Here is a 21,027-nt window from a genome sequence, read left to right on the forward strand (position 1 = left end):
ATTTTTGGCCCACGGAGCTCTTTCGTGTTGCTACAGTGACCTCAGGATCCCTCTAGCCTTGAAACAGTGTTCTTGGGGTTTCTCTGGAATGCCATCAAGGAAATCAAGGCTCCTTTCATGTGTGATGTGCAAGACGGAATTGCTCTGCACGCAGTGCAGGGGAATAGGGCCTCATCTCGCGGCGAGGGGGAAGTCTCATGGTTTTTCTCGAGTTGCGGCGGGAACCTGGGGTATATTCTCGAGTTACGACGGGGATGGCCCTTCCACCCACGTGTGTGTTCAGCCACGTCAGGACTCTTGCCTAGTTGCGAGACACAACTCGGGATTCTCCTCGAGGCTTGGCAAGGCAAATGGGACGCCTCTCCAGCTGAGGCGGGAGACCAAGGGTCCCTTTCCACGTGCCACAGGAATCCTGGGACTCCTATCAAGTTTCACGAGGAGTCAGGCATCGTCTCCTTTGGAGGCACTGATCTCCGCGTACCTCTGGAGTTTTCAAAGGATGTGAGGCCTCCGGTCGCGATGAGGTGGGGAACTAGGTGTTTCTCTGTGGTCTCCACAGGGGATTCAGACATCCTTTCATGTTGGGAGATGCAAGACGAGCCTGCATTCAAGTCACTGCAGGGATATTCGGCCTTATTTCGAGTCAGGGCATCGCGGTGTCAAATCCACTTGAGGCCGCAAAATCAGGGTCCCTCTCACATACCTAGAGCTGAGAGAAGCCTCCTCTTGAGGTGCTTGTGGTAAGGTGGTATTCCTCTGGAGACGAAGCCAGGGACTAACCTCTCATCTCGAGTTGATTTTTGGCCCTCGGAGCTCTTTCATGTTGCTACAGTGACCTCAGGATCCCTCTAGCCTTGAAACAGTGTTCTTGGGGTTTCTCTGTAGTGCCATCAAGGAAATCAAGGCTCCTTTCATGTGTGATGTGCAACACGGAATTGCTCTGCAGGCAGTGCAGGAGAATCGGGCCTCATCTCGCGGCGAGGGGGAAGTCTCATGGTTTTTCTCGAGTTGCGGTGGGAACATGGGGTATATTCTCGAGTTACGACGGGGATGACCCTTCCACCCACGTGTTTCTTCAGCGACGTCAGGACTCCTGCCTAGTTGCGAGGGACAACTCTGGATTCTCCTCGAGGCTTGGCAGGGCAATTGGGACGCCTCTCCAGCTGAGGCGGGAGACCAAGTGTCCCTTTCCAAGTGCCACAGGAATCCTGGGACTCCTATCAAGTTTCACGAGGAGTCAGGCATCGTCTCCTTTGGAGGCACTGATCTCCGCGTACCTCTGGAGTTTTCAAAGGATGTGAGGCTATCGGTCGCGATGAGGTGGGGAACTAAGTCTTTCTCTGTGCTTTGCACAGGGGATTCAGACATCCTTTCGTCCTGGGAGATGCAAGACGAGCCTGCATTCCAGTCAATGCAGGGATATCCGGCCTTATTTCGAGTCAGGGCATCGCGGTGTCCATTCCACTTGAGGCCGCAAACTCAGGGTCCCTCTCACATACCTAGAGCTAAGAGAAGCCTGCTTTTGAGGTGCTTGTGGTAAGGTGGTATTCCTCTGGAGACGAAGCCAGGGACTAACCTCTCATCTCGAGTTGATTTTTGGTCCACGGAGCTCTTTCGTGTTGCTACAGTGACCTCAGGATCCCTCTAGCCTTGAAACAGTGTTCTTGGGGTTTCTCTGGAGTGCCATGAAGGAAATCAAGGCTCCTTTCATGTGTGATGTGCAACACAGAATTGCTCTGCACGCATTGCAGGGGAATCGGGCCTCATCTCGCGGCGAGGGGAAAGTCTCATGGTTTTTCTCGAGTTGCGGCGGGAACCTGGGGTATATTCTCGAGTTACGACGGGGATGGCCCTTCCACACACGTGTGTGTTCAGCCACGTCAGGACTCTTGCCTAGTTGCGAGACACAACTCGGGATTCTCCTCGAGGCTTGACAAGGCAATTGGGACGCCTCTCCAGCTGAGGCGGGAGACCAAGCGTCCCTTTCCACGTGCCACAGGAATCCTGGGACTCCTATCAAGTTTCACGAGGAGTCAGGCATCGTCTCCTTTGGAGGCACTGATCTCCGCGTACCTCTGGAGTTTTCAAAGGATGTGAGGCCTCCGGTCGCGATGAGGTGGGGAACTAGGTCTTTGTCTGTGGTCTCCACAGGGGATTCAGACATCCTTTCATCTTGGGAGATGCAAGACGAGCCTGCATTCAAGTCACTGCAGGGATATCCAGCCTTATTTCGCGTCAGGGCATCGCGGTGTCCATTCCACTTGAGGCCGCAAACTCAGGGTCCCTATCACATACCTAGAGCTGAGAGAAGCCTCCTCTTGAGGTGCTTGTGGTAAGGTGGTATTCCTCTGGAGTCGAAGCCAGGGACTAACCTCTCATCTCGAGTTGATTTTTGGCCCACGGAGCTCTTTCGTGTTGCTACAGTGACCTCAGGATCCGTCTAGCCTTGAAACAGTGTTCTTGGGGTTTCTCTGGAGTGCCATCAAGGAAATCAAGGCTCCTTTCATGTGTGATGTGCAACACGGAATTGCTCTGCACGCAGTGCAAGGGAATCGGGCCTCATCTCGCGGCGAGGGGGAAGTCTCATGGTTTTTCTCGAGTTGCGGCGGGAACCTGGGGTATATTCTCGAGTTACGACGGGGATGGCCCTTCCACCCACGTGTTTCTTCAGCGACGTCAGGACTCCTGCCTAGTTGCGAGGGACAACTCTGGATTCTCCTCGAGGCTTGACAGGGCAATAGGGACGCCTCTCCAGCTGAGGCGGGAGACCAAGTGTCCCTTTCCAAATGCCACAGGAATCCTGGGACTCCTATCAAGTTTCACGAGGAGTCAGGCATCGTCTCCTTTGGGGGCACTGATCTCCGCGTACCTCTGGAGTTTTCAAAGGATGTGAGGCTATCGGTCGCGATGAGGTGGGGACCTAAGTCTTTCTCTGTGCTTTCCACAGGGGATTCAGACATCCTTTCGTCCTGGGAAATGCAAGACGAGCCTGCACTGAAGTCACTGCAGGGATATCCGGCCTTATTTCGAGTCAGGGCATCGCGGTGTCCATTCCACTTGAGGCCGCAAACTCAGGGTCCCTCTCACATACCTAGAGCTGAGAGGAGCCTCCTCTTGAGGTGCTTGTGGTAAGGTGGTATACCTCTGGAGACGAATCCAGGGACTAACCTCTCTTTTCGAGTTGATTTGTGGTCCACAGAGTTCTTTCGTGTTGCTACAGTGACCTCAGGATCCCTCTATCCTTGAAACAGTGTTCTTGGGGTTTCTCTGGAGTGCCATCAAGGAAATCAAGGCTCCTTTCATGTGTGATGTGCAACACGGAATTGCTCTGCACGCAGTACAGGGGAATCGGGCCTCATCTCGCATCGAGGGGGAAGTCTCATGGTTTTTCTCGAGTTGCGGTGGGAACCTGGGGTATATTCTCGAGTTACGACGGGGATGGCCCTTCCACCCACGTGTTTCTTCAGCGACGTCAGGACTCTTGCCTAGTTGCGAGGGACAACTCGGGATTCTCCTCGAGGCTTGGCAGGGCAATTGGGACGCCTCTCCAGCTGAGGCGGGAGACCAAGGGTCCCTTTCCACGTGCCACAGGAATCCTGGGACTCCTATCAAGTTTCACGAGGAGTCAGGCATCGTCTCCTTTGGAGGCACTGATCTCCGCATACCTCTGGAGTTTTCAAAGGATTTGAGGCCTCCTGTCGCGATGAGGTGGGGAACTAGGTCTTTCTCTGTGGTCTCCACAGGGGATTCAGACACCCTTTCGTCTTGGGAGATGCAAGACGAGCCTGCATTCCAGTCACTGCAGGGATATCCGGCCTTATTTCGAGTCAGGGCATCGCGGTGTCCATTCCACTTGAGGCCGCAAACTCAGGGTCCCTCTCACATACCTAGAGCTGAGAGAAGCCTCCTCTTGAGGTGCTTGTGGTAAGGTGTTATTCCTCTGGAGACGAATCCAGGGACTAACCTCTCTTTTCGAGTAGATTTTTGGTCCACAGAGTTCTTTCGTGTTGCTACAGTGACCTTAGGATCCCTCTATCCTTGAAAGAGTGTTCTTGGGGTTTCTCTGGAGTGCCATGAAGGAAATCAAGGCTCCTTTCATGTGTGATGTGCAACACGGAATTGCTCTGCACGCAGTGCAGGGGAATCGGGCCTCATCTCGCGGCGAGGGGGAAGTCTCATGGTTTTTCTCGACTTGCGGCGGGAACCTGGGGTATATTCTCGAGTTACGACGGGGATGGCTCTTCCACCCACGTGTGTGTTCAGCCACGTCAGGACTCTTGCCTAGTTGCGAGACACAACTCGGGATTCTCCTCGAGGCTTGGCAAGGCAATTGGGACGCCTCTCCAGCTGAGGCGGGAGACCAAGGGTCCCTTTCCACGTGCCACAGGAATCCTGGGACTCCTATCAAGTTTCACGAGGAGTCAGGCATCGTCTCCTTTGGAGGCACTGATCTCCGCGTACCTCTGGAGTTTTCAAAGGATGTGAGGCTATCGGTCGCGATGAGGTGGGGAACTAAGTCTTTCTCTGTGCTTTCCACAGGGGATTCAGACATCCTTTCGTCCTGGGAGATGCAAGACGAGCCTGCATTGAAGTCACTGCAGGGATATCCGGCCTTATTTCGAGTCAGGGCATCGCGGTGTCCATTCCACTTGAGGCCGCAAACTCAGGGTCCCTCTCACATACCTAGAGCTGAGAGAAGCCTCCTCTTGAGGTGCTTGTGGTAAGGTGTTATTCCTCTGGAGACGAATCCAGGGACTAACCTCTCTTTTCGAGTAGATTTTTGGTCCACAGAGTTCTTTCGTGTTGCTACAGTGACCTCAGGATCCCTCTATCCTTGAAAGAGTGTTCTTGGGGTTTCTCTGGATTGCCATCAAGGAAATCAAGGCTCCTTTCATGTGTGATGTGCAAGACGGAATTGCTCTGCACGCAGTACAGGGGAATCGGGCCTCATCTCGCATCGAGGGGGAAGTCTCATGGTTTTTCTCGAGTTGCGGCGGGAACCTGGGGTATATTCTCGAGTTACGACGGGGATGGCCCTTCCACCCACGTGTTTGTTCAGCCACGTCAGGACTCCTGCCTAGTTGCGAAGGACAACTCGGGATTCTCCTCGAGGCTTGGCAGGGCAATTGGAACGCCTCTCCAGCTGAGGCGGGAGACCAAGGGTCCCTTTCCACGTGCCACAAGAATCCTGGGACTCCTATCAAGTTTCACGAGGAGTCAGGCATCGTCTCCTTTGGAGGCACTGATCTCCGCATACCTCTGGAGTTTTCAAAGGATGTGAGGCCTCCGGTCGCGATGAGGTGGTGAACTAGGTGTTTCTCTGTGGTCTCCACAGGGGATTCAGACATCCTTTCATCTTGGGAGATGCAAGACGAGCCTGCATTCAAGTCACTGCAGGGATATCCGGCCTTATTTCGAGTCAGGGCATCGCGGTGTCCATTCCACTTGAGGCCGCAAACTCAGGGTCCCTCTCACATACCTAGAGCTGAGAGAAGCCTCCTCTTGAGGTGCTTGTGGTAAGGTGGTATACCTCTGGAGACGAATCCAGGGACTAACCTCTCTTTTCGAGTTGATTTGTGGTCCACAGAGTTCTTTCGTGTTGCTACAGTGACCTCAGGATCCCTCTAGCCTTGAAACAGTGTTCTTGGGGTTTCTCTGGAGTGCCATCAAGGAAATCAAGGCTCCTTTCATGTGTGATGTGCAACACGGAATTGCTCTGCACGCAGTGCAGGGGAATCGGGCCTCATCTCGCATCGAGGGGGAAGTCTCATGGTTTTTCTCGAGTTGCGGCGGGAACCTGGGGTATATTCTCGAGTTACGACGGGGATGGCCCTTCCACCCACGTGTTTCTTCAGCGACGTCAGGACTCTTGCCTAGTTGCGAGGGACAACTCGGGATTCTCCTCGAGGCTTGGCAGGGCAATTGGGACGCCTCTCCAGCTGAGACGGGAGACCAAGGGTCCCTTTCCACGTGCCACAGGAATCCTGGGTCTCCTATCAAGTTTCACGAGGAGTCAGGCATCGTCTCCTTTGGAGGCACTGATCTCCGCATACCTCTGGAGTTTTCAAAGGATTTGAGGCCTCCTGTCGCGATGAGGTGGGGAACCAGGTCTTTCTCTGTGGTCTCCACAGGGGATTCAGACACCCTTTCGTCTTGGGAGATGCAAGACGAGCCTGCATTCCAGTCACTGCAGGGATATCCGGCCTTATTTCGAGTCAGCGCATCGCGGTGTCCATTCCACTTGAGGCCGCAAACTCAGGGTCCCTCTCACATACCTAGAGCTGAGAGAAGCCTGCTTTTGAGGTGCTTGTGGTAAGGTGGTATTCCTCTGGAGTCGAAGCCAGGGACTAACCTCTCATCTCGAGTTGATTTTTGGTCCACGGAGCTCTTTCGTGTTGCTACAGTGACCTCAGGATCCCTCTAGCCTTGAAACAATGTTCTTGGGGTTTCTCTGGAGTGCCATGAAGGAAATCAAGGCTCCTTTCATGTGTGATGTGCAACACAGAATTGCTCTGCACGCAGTGCAGGGGAATCGGGCCTCATCTCGCGGCGAGGGGGAAGTCTCATGGTTTTTCTCGACTTGCGGCGGGAACCTGGGGTATATTCTCGAGTTACGACGGGGATGGCTCTTCCACCCACGTGTGTGTTCAGCCACGTCAGGACTCTTGCCTAGTTGCGAGACACAACTCGGGATTCTCCTCGAGGCTTGGCAAGGCAATTGGGACGCCTCTCCAGCTGAGGCGGGAGACCAAGTGTCCCTTTCCACGTGCCACAGGAATCCTGGGACTCCTATCAAGTTTCACGAGGAGTCAGGCATCGTCTCCTTTGGAGGCACTGATCTCCGCGTACCTCTGGAGTTTTCAAAGGATGTGAGGCTATCGGTCGCGATGAGGTGGGGAACTAAGTCTTTCTCTGTGCTTTCCACAGGGGATTCAGACATCCTTTCGTCCTGGGAGATGCAAGACGAGCCTGCATTGAAGTCACTGCAGGGATATCCGGCCTTATTTCGAGTCAGGGCATCGCGGTGTCCATTCCACTTGAGGCCGCAAACTCAGGGTCCCTCTCACATACCTAGAGCTGAGAGAAGCCTCCTCTTGAGGTGCTTGTGGTAAGGTGTTATTCCTCTGGAGACGAATCCAGGGACTAACCTCTCTTTTCGAGTAGATTTTTGGTCCACAGAGTTCTTTCGTGTTGCTACAGTGACCTCAGGATCCCTCTATCCTTGAAAGAGTGTTCTTGGGGTTTCTCTGGAGTGCCATCAAGGAAATCAAGGCTCCTTTCATGTGTGATGTGCAAGACGGAATTGCTCTGCACGCAGTACAGGGGAATCGGGCCTCATCTCGCATCGAGGGGGAAGTCTCATGGTTTTTCTCGAGTTGCGGCGGGAACCTGGGGTATATTCTCGAGTTACGACGGGGATGGCCCTTCCACCCACGTGTTTGTTCAGCCACGTCAGGACTCCTGCCTAGTTGCGAAGGACAACTCGGGATTCTCCTCGAGGCTTGGCAGGGCAATTGGAACGCCTCTCCAGCTGAGGCGGGAGACCAAGGGTCCCTTTCCACGTGCCACAAGAATCCTGGGACTCCTATCAAGTTTCACGAGGAGGCAGGCATCGTCTCCTTTGGAGGCACTGATCTCCGCATACCTCTGGAGTTTTCAAAGGATGTGAGGCCTCCGGTCGCGATGAGGTGGTGAACTAGGTGTTTCTCTGTGGTCTCCACAGGGGATTCAGACATCCTTTCATCTTGGGAGATGCAAGACGAGCCTGCATTCAAGTCACTGCAGGGATATTCGGCCTTATTTCGAGTCAGGGCATCGCGGTGTCAAATCCACTTGAGGCCGCAAACTCAGGGTCCCTCTCACATACCTAGAGCTGAGAGAAGCCTCCTCTTGAGGTGCTTGTGGTAAGGTGGTATTCCTCTCGAGACGAAGCCAGGGACTAACCTCTCATCTCGAGTTGATTTTTGGCCCTCGGAGCTCTTTCATGTTGCTACAGTGACCTCAGGATCCCTCTAGCCTTGAAACAGTGTTCTTGGGGTTTCTCTGTAGTGCCATCAAGGAAATCAAGGCTCCTTTCATGTGTGATATGCAACACGGAATTGCTCTGCAGGCAGAGCAGGGGAATCGGGCCTCATCTCGCGGCGAGGGGGAAGTCTCATGGTTTTTCTCGAGTTGCGGCGGGAACCTGGGGTATATTCTCGAGTTACGACGGGGATGGCCCTTCCACCCACGTGTTTCTTCAGCGACGTCAGGACTCCTGCCTAGTTGCGAGGGACAACTCTGGATTCTCCTCGAGGCTTGACAGGGCAATTGGGACGCCTCTCCAGCTGAGGCGGGAGACCAAGTGTCCCTTTCCAAGTGCCACAGGAATCCTGGGACTCCTATCAAGTTTCACGAGGAGTCAGGCATCGTCTCCTTTGGAGGCACTGATCTCCGCGTACCTCTGGAGTTTTCAAAGGATGTGAGGCTATCGGTCGCGATGAGGTGGGGAACTTAGTCTTTCTCTGTGCTTTGCACAGGGGATTCAGACATCCTTTCGTCCTGGGAGATGCAAGACGAGCCTGCATTGAAGTCACTGCAGGGATATCCGGCCTTATTTCGAGTCAGGGCATCGCGGTGTCCATTCCACTTGAGGCCGCAAACTCAGGGTCCCTCTCACATACCTAGAGCTGAGAGAAGCCTCCTCTTGAGGTGCTTGTGGTAAGCTGGTATTCCTCTGGAGACGAATCCAGGGACTAACCTCTCTTTTCGAGTTGATTTTTGGTCCACAGAGTTCTTTCGTGTTGCTACAGTGACCTCAGGATCCCTCTATCCTTGAAACAGTGTTCTTGGGGTTTCTCTGGAGTGCCATCAAGGAAATCAAGGCTCCTTTCATGTGTGATGTGCAAGACGGAATTGCTCTGCACGCAGTACAGGGGAATCGGGCCTCATCTCGCGGCGAGGGGGAAGTCTCATGGTTTTTCTCGAGTTGCGGCGGGAACCTGGGGTATATTCTCGAGTTACGACGGGGATGCCCTTCCACCCACGTGTTTGTTCAGCCACGTCCGGACTCCTGCCTGGTTGCGAGGGACAACTCGGGATTCTCCTCGAGGCTTGGCAGGGCAATTGGAACGCCTCTCCAGCTGAGGCGGGAGACCAAGTGTCCCTTTCCACGTGCCACAAGAATCCTGGGACTCCTATCAAGTTTCACGAGGAGTCAGGCATCGTCTCCTTTGGAGGCACTGATCTCCGCGTACCTCTGGAGTTTTCAAAGGATGTGAGGCCTCCGGTCGCGATGAGGTGGGGAACTAGGTGTTTCTCTGTGGTCTCCACAGGGGATTCAGACATCCTTTCATCTTGGGAGATGCAAGACGAGCCTGCATTCAAGTCACTGCAGGGATATTCGGCCTTATTTCGAGTCAGGGCATCGCGGTGTCAAATCCACTTGAGGCCGCAAACTCAGGGTCCCTCTCACATACCTAGAGCTGAGAGAAGCCTCCTCTTGAGGTGCTTGTGGTAAGGTGGTATTCCTCTGGAGACGAAGCCAGGGACTAACCTCTCATCTCGAGTTGATTTTTGGCCCTCGGAGCTCTTTCATGTTGCTACAGTGACCTCAGGATCCCTCTAGCCTTGAAACAGTGTTCTTGGGGTTTCTCTGTAGTGCCATCAAGGAAATCAAGGCTCCTTTCATGTGTGATGTGCAACACGGAATTGCTCTGCACGCAGTGCAGGGGAATCGGGCCTCATCTCGCGGCGAGGGGGAAGTCTCATGGTTTTTCTCGAGTTGCGGCGGGAACCTGGGGTATATTCTCGAGTTACGACGGGGATGGCCCTTCCACCCACGTGTTTCTTCAGCGACGTCAGGACTCCTGCCCAGTTGCGAGGGACAACTCTGGATTCTCCTCGAGGCTTGGCAGGGCAATTGGGACGCCTCTCCAGCTGAGGCGGGAGACCAAGTGTCCCTTTCCAAGTGCCACAGGAATCCTGGGACTCCTATCAAGTTTCACGAGGAGTCAGGCATCGTCTCCTTTGGAGGCACTGATCTCCGCGTACCTCTGGAGTTTTCAAAGGATGTGAGGCTATCGGTCGCGATGAGGTGGGGAACTAAGTCTTTCTCTGTGCTTTCCACAGGGGATTCAGACATCCTTTCGTCCTGGGAGATGCAAGACGAGCCTGCATTGAAGTCACTGCAGGGATATCCGGCCTTATTTCGAGTCAGGGCATCGCGGTGTCCATTCCACTTGAGGCCGCAAACTCAGGGTCCCTCTCACATACCTAGAGCTGAGAGAAGCCTCCTCTTGAGGTGCTTGTGGTAAGGTGTTATTCCTCTGGAGACGAATCCAGGGACTAACCTCTCTTTTCGAGTAGATTTTTGGTCCACAGAGTTCTTTCGTGTTGCTACAGTGACCTCAGGATCCCTCTATCCTTGAAAGAGTGTTCTTGGGGTTTCTCTGGATTGCCATCAAGGAAATCAAGGCTCCTTTCATGTGTGATGTGCAAGACGGAATTGCTCTGCACGCAGTACAGGGGAATCGGGCCTCATCTCGCATCGAGGGGGAAGTCTCATGGTTTTTCTCGAGTTGCGGCGGGAACCTGGGGTATATTCTCGAGTTACGACGGGGATGGCCCTTCCACCCACGTGTTTGTTCAGCCACGTCAGGACTCCTGCCTAGTTGCGAAGGACAACTCGGGATTCTCCTCGAGGCTTGGCAGGGCAATTGGAACGCCTCTCCAGCTGAGGCGGGAGACCAAGGGTCCCTTTCCACGTGCCACAAGAATCCTGGGACTCCTATCAAGTTTCACGAGGAGTCAGGCATCGTCTCCTTTGGAGGCACTGATCTCCGCATACCTCTGGAGTTTTCAAAGGATGTGAGGCCTCCGGTCGCGATGAGGTGGTGAACTAGGTGTTTCTCTGTGGTCTCCACAGGGGATTCAGACATCCTTTCATCTTGGGAGATGCAAGACGAGCCTGCATTCAAGTCACTGCAGGGATATCCGGCCTTATTTCGAGTCAGGGCATCGCGGTGTCCATTCCACTTGAGGCCGCAAACTCAGGGTCCCTCTCACATACCTAGAGCTGAGAGAAGCCTCCTCTTGAGGTGCTTGTGGTAAGGTGGTATACCTCTGGAGACGAATCCAGGGACTAACCTCTCTTTTCGAGTTGATTTGTGGTCCACAGAGTTCTTTCGTGTTGCTACAGTGACCTCAGGATCCCTCTAGCCTTGAAACAGTGTTCTTGGGGTTTCTCTGGAGTGCCATCAAGGAAATCAAGGCTCCTTTCATGTGTGATGTGCAACACGGAATTGCTCTGCACGCAGTACAGGGGAATCGGGCCTCATCTCGCATCGAGGGGGAAGTCTCATGGTTTTTCTCGAGTTGCGGCGGGAACCTGGGGTATATTCTCGAGTTACGACGGGGATGGCCCTTCCACCCACGTGTTTCTTCAGCGACGTCAGGACTCTTGCCTAGTTGCGAGGGACAACTCGGGATTCTCCTCGAGGCTTGGCAGGGCAATTGGGACGCCTCTCCAGCTGAGACGGGAGACCAAGGGTCCCTTTCCACGTGCCACAGGAATCCTGGGTCTCCTATCAAGTTTCACGAGGAGTCAGGCATCGTCTCCTTTGGAGGCACTGATCTCCGCATACCTCTGGAGTTTTCAAAGGATTTGAGGCCTCCTGTCGCGATGAGGTGGGGAACCAGGTCTTTCTCTGTGGTCTCCACAGGGGATTCAGACACCCTTTCGTCTTGGGAGATGCAAGACGAGCCTGCATTCCAGTCACTGCAGGGATATCCGGCCTTATTTCGAGTCAGCGCATCGCGGTGTCCATTCCACTTGAGGCCGCAAACTCAGGGTCCCTCTCACATACCTAGAGCTGAGAGAAGCCTGCTTTTGAGGTGCTTGTGGTAAGGTGGTATTCCTCTGGAGTCGAAGCCAGGGACTAACCTCTCATCTCGAGTTGATTTTTGGTCCACGGAGCTCTTTCGTGTTGCTACAGTGACCTCAGGATCCCTCTAGCCTTGAAACAATGTTCTTGGGGTTTCTCTGGAGTGCCATGAAGGAAATCAAGGCTCCTTTCATGTGTGATGTGCAACACAGAATTGCTCTGCACGCAGTGCAGGGGAATCGGGCCTCATCTCGCGGCGAGGGGGAAGTCTCATGGTTTTTCTCGACTTGCGGCGGGAACCTGGGGTATATTCTCGAGTTACGACGGGGATGGCTCTTCCACCCACGTGTGTGTTCAGCCACGTCAGGACTCTTGCCTAGTTGCGAGACACAACTCGGGATTCTCCTCGAGGCTTGGCAAGGCAATTGGGACGCCTCTCCAGCTGAGGCGGGAGACCAAGGGTCCCTTTCCACGTGCCACAGGAATCCTGGGACTCCTATCAAGTTTCACGAGGAGTCAGGCATCGTCTCCTTTGGAGGCACTGATCTCCGCGTACCTCTGGAGTTTTCAAAGGATGTGAGGCTATCGGTCGCGATGAGGTGGGGAACTAAGTCTTTCTCTGTGCTTTCCACAGGGGATTCAGACATCCTTTCGTCCTGGGAGATGCAAGACGAGCCTGCATTGAAGTCACTGCAGGGATATCCGGCCTTATTTCGAGTCAGGGCATCGCGGTGTCCATTCCACTTGAGGCCGCAAACTCAGGGTCCCTCTCACATACCTAGAGCTGAGAGAAGCCTCCTCTTGAGGTGCTTGTGGTAAGGTGTTATTCCTCTGGAGACGAATCCAGGGACTAACCTCTCTTTTCGAGTAGATTTTTGGTCCACAGAGTTCTTTCGTGTTGCTACAGTGACCTCAGGATCCCTCTATCCTTGAAAGAGTGTTCTTGGGGTTTCTCTGGAGTGCCATCAAGGAAATCAAGGCTCCTTTCATGTGTGATGTGCAAGACGGAATTGCTCTGCACGCAGTACAGGGGAATCGGGCCTCATCTCGCATCGAGGGGGAAGTCTCATGGTTTTTCTCGAGTTGCGGCGGGAACCTGGGGTATATTCTCGAGTTACGACGGGGATGGCCCTTCCACCCACGTGTTTGTTCAGCCACGTCAGGACTCCTGCCTAGTTGCGAAGGACAACTCGGGATTCTCCTCGAGGCTTGGCAGGGCAATTGGAACGCCTCTCCAGCTGAGGCGGGAGACCAAGGGTCCCTTTCCACGTGCCACAAGAATCCTGGGACTCCTATCAAGTTTCACGAGGAGTCAGGCATCGTCTCCTTTGGAGGCACTGATCTCCGCATACCTCTGGAGTTTTCAAAGGATGTGAGGCCTCCGGTCGCGATGAGGTGGTGAACTAGGTGTTTCTCTGTGGTCTCCACAGGGGATTCAGACATCCTTTCATCTTGGGAGATGCAAGACGAGCCTGCATTCAAGTCACTGCAGGGATATTCGGCCTTATTTCGAGTCAGGGCATCGCGGTGTCAAATCCACTTGAGGCCGCAAACTCAGGGTCCCTCTCACATACCTAGAGCTGAGAGAAGCCTCCTCTTGAGGTGCTTGTGGTAAGGTGGTATTCCTCTCGAGACGAAGCCAGGGACTAACCTCTCATCTCGAGTTGATTTTTGGCCCTCGGAGCTCTTTCATGTTGCTACAGTGACCTCAGGATCCCTCTAGCCTTGAAACAGTGTTCTTGGGGTTTCTCTGTAGTGCCATCAAGGAAATCAAGGCTCCTTTCATGTGTGATATGCAACACGGAATTGCTCTGCAGGCAGAGCAGGGGAATCGGGCCTCATCTCGCGGCGAGGGGGAAGTCTCATGGTTTTTCTCGAGTTGCGGCGGGAACCTGGGGTATATTCTCGAGTTACGACGGGGATGGCCCTTCCACCCACGTGTTTCTTCAGCGACGTCAGGACTCCTGCCTAGTTGCGAGGGACAACTCTGGATTCTCCTCGAGGCTTGACAGGGCAATTGGGACGCCTCTCCAGCTGAGGCGGGAGACCAAGTGTCCCTTTCCAAGTGCCACAGGAATCCTGGGACTCCTATCAAGTTTCACGAGGAGTCAGGCATCGTCTCCTTTGGAGGCACTGATCTCCGCGTACCTCTGGAGTTTTCAAAGGATGTGAGGCTATCGGTCGCGATGAGGTGGGGAACTTAGTCTTTCTCTGTGCTTTGCACAGGGGATTCAGACATCCTTTCGTCCTGGGAGATGCAAGACGAGCCTGCATTGAAGTCACTGCAGGGATATCCGGCCTTATTTCGAGTCAGGGCATCGCGGTGTCCATTCCACTTGAGGCCGCAAACTCAGGGTCCCTCTCACATACCTAGAGCTGAGAGAAGCCTCCTCTTGAGGTGCTTGTGGTAAGCTGGTATTCCTCTGGAGACGAATCCAGGGACTAACCTCTCTTTTCGAGTTGATTTTTGGTCCACAGAGTTCTTTCGTGTTGCTACAGTGACCTCAGGATCCCTCTATCCTTGAAACAGTGTTCTTGGGGTTTCTCTGGAGTGCCATCAAGGAAATCAAGGCTCCTTTCATGTGTGATGTGCAAGACGGAATTGCTCTGCACGCAGTACAGGGGAATCGGGCCTCATCTCGCGGCGAGGGGGAAGTCTCATGGTTTTTCTCGAGTTGCGGCGGGAACCTGGGGTATATTCTCGAGTTACGACGGGGATGCCCTTCCACCCACGTGTTTGTTCAGCCACGTCCGGACTCCTGCCTGGTTGCGAGGGACAACTCGGGATTCTCCTCGAGGCTTGGCAGGGCAATTGGAACGCCTCTCCAGCTGAGGCGGGAGACCAAGTGTCCCTTTCCACGTGCCACAAGAATCCTGGGACTCCTATCAAGTTTCACGAGGAGTCAGGCATCGTCTCCTTTGGATTCACTGATCTCCGCGTACCTCTGGAGTTTTCAAAGGATGTGAGGCCTCCGGTCGCGATGAGGTGGGGAACTAGGTGTTTCTCTGTGGTCTCCACAGGGGATTCAGACATCCTTTCATCTTGGGAGATGCAAGACGAGCCTGCATTCAAGTCACTGCAGGGATATTCGGCCTTATTTCGAGTCAGGGCATCGCGGTGTCAAATCCACTTGAGGCCGCAAACTCAGGGTCCCTCTCACATACCTAGAGCTGAGAGAAGCCTCCTCTTGAGGTGCTTGTGGTAAGGTGGTATTCCTCTGGAGACGAAGCCAGGGACTAACCTCTCATCTCGAGTTGATTTTTGGCCCTCGGAGCTCTTTCATGTTGCTACAGTGACCTCAGGATCCCTCTAGCCTTGAAACAGTGTTCTTGGGGTTTCTCTGTAGTGCCATCAAGGAAATCAAGGCTCCTTTCATGTGTGATGTGCAACACGGAATTGCTCTGCACGCAGTGCAGGGGAATCGGGCCTCATCTCGCGGCGAGGGGGAAGTCTCATGGTTTTTCTCGAGTTGCGGCGGGAACCTGGGGTATATTCTCGAGTTACGACGGGGATGGCCCTTCCACCCACGTGTTTCTTCAGCGACGTCAGGACTCCTGCCTAGTTGCGAGGGACAACTCTGGATTCTCCTCGAGGCTTGGCAGGGCAATTGGGACGCCTCTCCAGCTGAGGCGGGAGACCAAGTGTCCCTTTCCAAGTGCCACAGGAATCCTGGGACTCCTATCAAGTTTCACGAGGAGTCAGGCATCGTCTCCTTTGGAGGCACTGATCTCCGCGTACCTCTGGAGTTTTCAAAGGATGTGAGGCTATCGGTCGCGATGAGGTGGGGAACTAAGTCTTTCTCTGTGCTTTGCACAGGGGATTCAGACATCCTTTCGTCCTGGGAGATGCAAGACGAGCCTGCATTGAAGTCACTGCAGGGATATCCGGCCTTATTTCGAGTCAGGGCATCGCGGTGTCCATTCCACTTGAGGCCGCAAACTCAGGGTCCCTCTCACATACCTAGAGATGAGAGAAGCCTCCTCTTGAGGTGCTTGTGGTAAGGTGGTATTCCTCTGGAGACGAATCCAGGGACTAACCTCTCTTTTCGAGTTGATTTTTGGTCCACGGAGCTCTTTCGTGTTGCTACAGTGACCTCAGGATCCCTCTAGCCTTGAAACAGTTTTCTTGGGGTTTCTCTTGAGTGCCATCAAGGAAATCAAGGCTCCTTTCATGTGTGATGTGCAACACGGAATTGCTCTGCACGCAGTGCAGGGGAATCGGGCCTCATCTCGCGGCGAGGGGGAAGTCTCATGGTTTTTCTCGAGTTGCGGCGGGAACCTGGGGTATATTCTCGAGTTACGACGGGGATGGCCCTTCCACCCACGTGTTTCTTCAGCGACGTCAGGACTCCTGCCTAATTGCGAGGGACAACTCGGGATTCTCCTCGAGGCTTTGCAGGGCAATTGGGACGCCTCTCCAGCTGAGACGGGAGACCAAGGGTCCCTTTCCACGTGCCACAGGAATCCTGGGTCTCCTATCAACTTTCACGAGGAGTCAGGCATCGTCTCCTTTGGAGGCACTGATCTCCGCATACCTCTGGAGTTTTCAAAGGATTTGAGGCCTCCTGTCGCGATGAGGTGGGGAACTAGGTCTTTCTCTGTGGTCTCCACAGGGCATTCAGACACCCTTTCGTCTTGGGAGATGCAAGAGGAGCCTGCATTCCAGTCACTGCAGGGATATCCGGCCTTATTTCGAGTCAGGGCATCGCGGTGTCCATTCCACTTGAGGCCGCAATCTCAGGGTCCCTCTCACATACCTAGAGCTGAGAGAAGCCTGCTTTTGAGGTGCTTGTGGTAAGGTGGTATTCCTCTGGAGTCGAAGCCAGGGACTAACCTCTCATCTCGAGTTGATTTTTGGTCCACGGAGCTCTTTCGTGTTGCTACAGTGACCTCAGGATCCCTCTATCCTTGAAACAGTGTTCTTGGGGTTTCTCTGGAGTGCCATGAAGGAAATCAAGGCTCCTTTCATGTGTGATGTGCAACACAGAATTGCTCTGCACGCAGTGCAGGGGAATCGGGCCTCATCTCGCGGCGAGGGGGAAGTCTCATGGTTTTTCTCGAGTTGCGGCGGGAACCTGGGGTATATTCTCGAGTTACGACGGGGATGGCCCTTCCACACACGTGTGTGTTCAGCCACGTCAGGACTCTTGCCTAGTTGCGAGACACAACTCGGGATTCTTCTCGAGGCTTGGCAAGGCAATTGGGACGCCTCTCCAGCTGAGGCGGGAGACCAAGGGTCCCTTTCCACGTGCCACAGGAATCCTGGGACTCCTATCAAGTTTCACGAGGAGTCAGGCATCGTCTCCTTTGGAGGCACTGATCTCCGCGTACCTCTGGCGTTTTCAAAGGATGTGAGGCTTCCGGTCGCGATGAGGTGGGGAACTAGGTCTTTGTCTGTGGTCTCCACAGGGGATTCAGACATCCTTTCATCTTGGGAGATGCAAGACGAGCCTGCATTCAAGTCACTGCAGGGATATCCAGCCTTATTTCGCGTCAGGGCATCGCGGTGTCCATTCCACTTGAGGCCGCAAACTCAGGGTCCCTCTCACATACCTAGAGCTGAGAGAAGCCTCCTCTTGAGGTGCTTGTGGTAAGGTGGTATTCCTCTGGAGTCGAAGCCAGGGACTAACCTCACATCTCGAGTTGATTTTTGGCCCACGGAGCTCTTTAGTGTTGCTACAGTGACCTCAGGATCCCTCTAGCCTTGAAACAGTGTTCTTGGGGTTTCTCTGGAGTGCCATCAAGGAAATCAAGGCTCCTTTCATGTGTGATGTGCAACACAGAATTGCTCTGCACGCAGTGCAGGGGAATCGGGCCTCATCTCGCGGCGAGGGGGAAGTCTCATGGTTTTTCTCGAGTTGCGGCGGGAACCTGGGGTATATTCTCGAGTTACGACGGGGATGGCCCTTCCACCCACGTGTGTGTTCAGCCACGTCAGGACTCTTGCCTAGTTGCGAGACACAACTCGGGATTCTCCTCGAGGCTTGGCAAGGCAATTGGGACGCCTCTCCAGCTGAGGCGGGAGACCAAGGGTCCCTTTCCACGTGCCACAGGAATCCTGGGACTCCTATCAAGTTTCACGAGGAGTCAGGCATCGTCTCCTTTGGAGGCCCTGATCTCCGCGTACCTCTGGAGTTTTCAAAGGATGTGAGGCTATCGGTCGCGATGAGGTGGGGAACTAAGTCTTTCTCTGTGCTTTCCACAGGGGATTCAGACATCCTTTCGTCCTGGGAGATGCAAGACGAGCCTGCATTGAAGTCACTGCAGGGATATCCGGCCTTATTTCGAGTCAGGGCATCGCGGTGTCCATTCCACTTGAGGCCGCAAACTCAGGGTCCCTCTCACATACCTAGAGCTGAGAGAAGCCTCCTCTTGAGGTGCTTGTGGTAAGGTGTTATTCCTCTGGAGACGAATCCAGGGACTAACCTCTCTTTTCGAGTAGATTGTTGGTCCACAGAGTTCTTTCGTGTTGCTACAGTGACCTCAGGATCCCTCTAGCCTTGAAACAGTGTTCTTGGGGTTTCTCTGGAGTGCCATCAAGGAAATCAAGGCTCCTTTCATGTGTGATGTGCAAGACGGAATTGCTCTGCACGCAGTACAGGGGAATCGGGCCTCATCTCGCATCGAGGGGGAAGTCTCATGGTTTTTCTCGAGTTGCGGCGGGAACCTGGGGTATATTCTCGAGTTACGACGGGGATGGCTCTTCCACCCACGTGTTTGTTCAGCCACGTCAGGACTCCTGCCTAGTTGCGAAGGACAACTCGGGATTCTCCTCGAGGCTTGGCAGGGCAATTGGAACGCCTCTCCAGCTGAGGCGGGAGACCAAGGGTCCCTTTCCACGTGCCACAGGAATCCTGGGACTCCTATCAAGTTTCACGAGGAGTCAGGCATCGTCTCCTTTGGAGGCACTGATCTCCGCGTACCTCTGGAGTTTTCAAAGGATGTGAGGCCTCCGGTCGCGATGAGGTGGGGAACTAGGTGTTTCTCTGTGGTCTCCACAGGGGATTCAGACATCCTTTCATCTTGGGAGATGCAAGACGAGCCTGCATTCAAGTCACTGCAGGGATATTCGGCCTTATTTCGAGTCAGGGCATCGCGGTGTCCATTCCACTTGAGGCCGCAAACTCAGGGTCCCTCTCACATACCTAGAGCTGAGAGAAGCCTCCTCTTGAGGTGCTTGTGGTAAGGTGGTATTCCTCTGGAGACGAAGCCAGGGACTAACCTCTCATCTCGAGTTGATTTTTGGCCCTCGGAGCTCTTTCATGTTGCTACAGTGACCTCAGGATCCCTCTATCCTTGAAACAGTGTTCTTGGGGTTTCTCTGTAGTGCCATCAAGGAAATCAAGGCTCCTTTCATGTGTGATGTGCAACACGGAATTGCTCTGCAGGCAGTGCAGGGGAATCGGGCCTCATCTCGCGGCGAGGGGGAAGTCTCATGGTTTTTCTCGAGTTGCGGTGGGAACCTGGGGTATATTCTCGAGTTACGACGGGGATGGCCCTTCCACCCACGTGTTTCTTCAGCGACGTCAGGACTCCTGCCTAGTTGCGAGGGACAACTCTGGATTCTCCTCGAGGCTTGGCAGGGCAATTGGGACGCCTCTCCAGCTGAGGCGGGAGACCAAGTGTCCCTTTCCAAGTGCCACAGGAATCCTGGGACTCCTATCAAGTTTCACGAGGAGTCAGGCATCGTCTCCTTTGGAGGCACTGATCTCCGCGTACCTCTGGAGTTTTCAAAGGATGTGAGGCTATCGGTCGCGATGAGGTGGGGAACTAAGTCTTTCTCTGTGCTTTGCACAAGGGATTCAGACATCCTTTCGTCCTGGGAGATGCAAGACGAGCCTGCATTGAAGTCACTGCAGGGATATCCGGCCTTATTTCGAGTCAGGGCATCGCGGTGTCCATTCCACTTGAGGCCGCAAACTCAGGGTCCCTCTCACATACCTAGAGCTGAGAGAAGCCTCCTCTTGAGGTGCTTGTGGTAAGGTGGTATTCCTCTGGAGAGGAATCCAGGGACTAACCTCTCTTTTCGAGTTGATTTTTGGTCCACAGAGTTCTTTCGTGTTGCTACAGTGACCTCAGGATCCCTCTATCCTTGAAACAGTGTTCTTGGGGTTTCTCTGGAGTGCCATCAAGGAAATCAAGGCTCCTTTCATGTGTGATGTGCAAGACGGAATTGCTCTGCACGCAGTACAGGGGAATCGGGCCTCATCTCGCATCGAGGGGGAAGTCTCATGGTTTTTCTCGAGTTGCGGCGGGAACCTGGGGTATATTCTCGAGTTACGACGGGGATGGCCCTTCCACCCACGTGTTTGTTCAGCCACGTCCGGACTCCTGCCTGGTTGCGAGGGACAACTCAGGATTCTCCTCGAGGCTTGGCAGGGCAATTGGAACGCCTCTCCAGCTGAGGCGGGAGACCAAGTGTCCCTTTCCACGTGCCACAAGAATCCTGGGACTCCTATCAAGTTTCACGAGGAGTCAGGCATCGTCTCCTTTGGAGGCACTGATCTCCGCATACCTCTGGAGTTTTCAAAGGATGTGAGGCCTCCGGTCGCGATGAGGTGGGGAACTAGGTGTTTCTCTGTGGTCTCCACAGGGGATTCAGACATCCTTTCTTCTTGGGAGATGCAAGACGAGCCTGCATTCAAGTCACTGCAGGGATATCCGGCCTTATTTCGAGTCAGGGCATCGCGGTGTCCATTCCACTTGAGGCCGCAAACTCAGGGTCCCTCTCACATACCTAGAGCTGAGAGAAGCCTCCTCTTGAGGTGCTTGTGGTAAGGTGGTATTCCTCAGGAGTCGAAGCCAGGGACTAACCTCTCATCTCGTGTTGATTCTTGGTCCACGGAGCTCTTTCGTGTTGCTACAGTGACCTCAGGATCCCTCTAGCCTTGAAACAGTTTTCTTGGGGTTTCTCTGGAGTGCCATCAAGGAAATCAAGGCTCCTTTCATGTGTGATGTGCAACACGGAATTGCTCTGCACGCAGTGCATGGGAATCGGGCCTCATCTCGCGGCGAGGGGGAAGTCTCATGGTTTTTCTCGAGTTGCGGCGGGAACCTGGGGTATATTCTCGAGTTAAGACGGGTATGGCCCTTCCACCCACGTGTTTCTTCAGCGACGTCAGGACTCCTGCCTAATTGCGAGGGACAACTCGGGATTCTCCTC

The sequence above is a fragment of the Cervus elaphus genome, chromosome 32, assembly GCF_910594005.1.
Source record: "Cervus elaphus chromosome 32, mCerEla1.1, whole genome shotgun sequence".
Taxonomy (NCBI): Eukaryota; Metazoa; Chordata; class Mammalia; order Artiodactyla; family Cervidae; genus Cervus; species Cervus elaphus.